This window comes from Rhinopithecus roxellana, chromosome 11 (genome assembly GCF_007565055.1).
Source record: "Rhinopithecus roxellana isolate Shanxi Qingling chromosome 11, ASM756505v1, whole genome shotgun sequence".
NCBI lineage: Eukaryota > Metazoa > Chordata > Mammalia > Primates > Cercopithecidae > Rhinopithecus > Rhinopithecus roxellana.
This window is the reverse complement of record NC_044559.1, coordinates 135,114,752-135,117,884: the sequence shown is the minus strand read 5'-3', so window position 1 is coordinate 135,117,884 and position 3,133 is coordinate 135,114,752.

The following is a 3,133-nucleotide window of genomic DNA, read 5'->3' as shown; positions in this document are numbered from 1 at the left end:
TGCTTAGTTGCCTTTTGGATTGGCTGCAAAGCAACTAATCTGGCTGTTTCCACATCTCACTTCCGTTTTCTGTATTTCATTTTCGTTTTTCTGTCCATAAATCCTTTCCAACCACCAGAGTCACTTTGAACCTATTCTGGTTCTAGGGACTGCCCGATTTGTGAATCATTCTTTGCTCAATTAAACTCTGTTAAATTTAGTTTGTCTAAAACTTTTCTTCTAACGCCAATATCCTTCAAAATAAGTTCCAAGTCAAAGAATAAGTCAGAAAATACTTTTAACTGAATGATAAAAATATGATACACCAAAATACATGGGCTGCAACTAATATTATGTTTAGAGGGAAGTTTATGGCCATAAATGCACATTTCAGAAAAGGAGAAAGATTTACTATTGTAAAAACCCAAAATATGTTACTCTAAAATACGGCTTTAGCAGATCAGAATATGCTACTCCAAAGTATGCCTTTGGCATAAGAATGATTTTGAGCTGATTGTTATTATTATTATTATTTATTTATTTATTTATTTTGTGAGACAGAGTCTCGCTCTGTCACCCAGGCTGGAGTGCAGTGGTGTGATTTCAGCTCACTGCAAGCCCTGCCTCCTGGGTTCACGCCATTCTCCTGCCTCAGCCTCCTGAGTAACTGGGACTACCGGCACCCACCACCATGCCCGACTAATTTTTTTTTTTTTTTTTTTTTTTTTGTATTTTTAGTAGAGATAGGGTTTCATCATGTTAGCCAGGATGGTCTCAATCTCCTGACCTCTTGATCCGCCTGTCTTACCCTCCCAAAGTGCTGGGATTACAGGTGTGAGCCACTGTGACTGGCAAAGCTGATGATTTTTTATGGCCGTGGCTGCTGCCATCATGCTGGCTGCAGCAGGGAGGCACGGCTTTGGCTGCATACTCCGTAAAGCTGGGGAGTCTTGCCCCTTCTGAGTTGGGAGGAGAGCTCTCTGGGTGCTGCTGTAACTGCCCAACCAGCAACTTCAGACCCATACCTCCTGCTCTACGGAGCATGCCGGAGACTCACCATCCTGGGTAGGGCTACAGCCATCCAAACTGCAGCTGTGCTCTTTGGGGAGGTCTGGGAGCAGGCAGGATCTGCCTTCCTGGGTGTGGCTGTGACTGCCTTCTCAGGTGCAGGAGCTGGGTATCTCTGCAGGCTGCACCCTCAGTGGCCTTAGGAAGGACACTCCCCTATCCCTCCAAGCTCAGAGGTGTCTTTTCCCACTGCCTGGCTTCTCTCCACTCATGGTGCCTCCTCTGATCTTCGAGGGGGTGTTGGGGCAGAGCCCAGGGGCCGTGAATAGCAGCAGGAGGCAGATTGATTTCTAGGTGGAAGGGAGCTGGTCCCCAGTAAGGCCCCACCTTCAGGCCAAGGAAGGTCTGAAGGCTGGGGGCTGGGCTGCCAGTCCTGCAGACTGGCAGACTGGTGGGGGGACTTGTGGTGCCTCTTCTGGGCCTCCCATGGCCACCCATGGATGAATTGGCATGCACTTCCTTCCCTCTGAGGCCCATAAATGCCCAGGGCTCAGCCAGAGTGGGGCAGAGGACGAACAGGGCAGAGATGATGGGAGGACCAGCTTCAGAGAGGAGTACTCGCTCTGCTGATAGCTGCAGAGACCTGCAGAAATGTCCAAATGACCTGCCTGCAGAGGGGAGCTATCCTCTCCAGGGCCTCTTTTCTGTGGAGAGCTGAACACTGGATGGGATGACTTGCCTACAGAGAGGAACTATCCACTCGTCTAAGCTGTTCTAACACTAAATAAAACTCTTCTTCACCCTTCACTTGTCTGTGTACCTCATTCCTCCTGGATGCAGGACAAGAATTTGGGCAATGGTGCTGTGGCCACAGAGGTTTCTGCCAGAAAAGGCAACACCCCAGAGATCCCGTAACATTTTGAGAAACTGCAGACATGGGAGAAGCTGTGAAAACAGAGTAAAAATTACCCTTTTATAAGGGAAATTCAAAGCCATAAAGGAAATCTCCATTTGTAAAGATGTTTCCTGCCCAGTACCAGAAACAGAAGGATGATGCTAAATCACTGGAAACTCTCATCAGTGGAGAAGGTATCAACTTAAATCTGCCTAACAAACCTTATCCTATTTCCTATTTTCTTTTCTTTTCTTTTCTTTTCTTTCTTTCTTTTTTTTTTAGACAGAGTCTCATTCTGTTCACCTAAGCTGGAGTGCAGTGGCACGATCTCAACTCGCTGCAACCTCCATCCCCTGGGTTCAAGCAATTCTCCTGCCTCAGCCCCAGGCTGGTCTCAAACTCCTGGCCTCAAGTGATCTGCCTGCCTCGGCCTCCCAAATTGCTGGGATTACAGGCATGAGCCACTGCCCCCGGCTTGAGATTTTCTTGGGCATCTTCCCACAGCTGGCCTTCTTCACACCCTTGTATTTTTGTTTCCTATAGCTAGAAAACAAATGTTTTCTTTTTAAAAAGTTGAGACTTGTGTATCATAAGACTTACCCTTTAAAGGTGTAAGATTCAGTGGCATTAAGAACATTCACAATGTTACACAATCATCATCACTATCTAGTTGCAGAACATTTTTACTATCCCAAAAAGAAACCTACTAATTAGTACTCATTCCCCATTTGCTCCTCTGCCATCCTATCCCCAAGGCAACTGTTAATCTACTTTCTCTCTCTATGGATTTGCCTATTCTTGACATTTCATTTAAGTGGAATTGTACAAGATGTAGCTTGTTTGTTTAGCTTCCTTTACTTAGCATAATCCTTTCAAAATTCATCTATGTTGCAGAATTTATCAGTATTTTTCTTGATATTTCTGAATAATACTTCATGGTGTGGTTACACCTCATCACTTGATGGGTTTTTTCTATTTTCTGATTATTATGAACAATGGGGCTATGAACATTCATATATATGTTTTGGGTGAACATACATTTTCATCGCTCTTGGGTATGTTACTGGAAGTGGAATTGCTGGGTCTTATAGTAATTCGAGGTTTGACATTTGGAGCAATTGCCAAACTGTTTTCCAAAGCAGCTGCACCACTTCACATTCCCACCAAAAATGTACGAGAGTTCTAGTTTCTCCAAAACCTAGCCAACTATCTTAGTCAGTCTGTTTGAGCTACTATAACAAACTGCCTTAC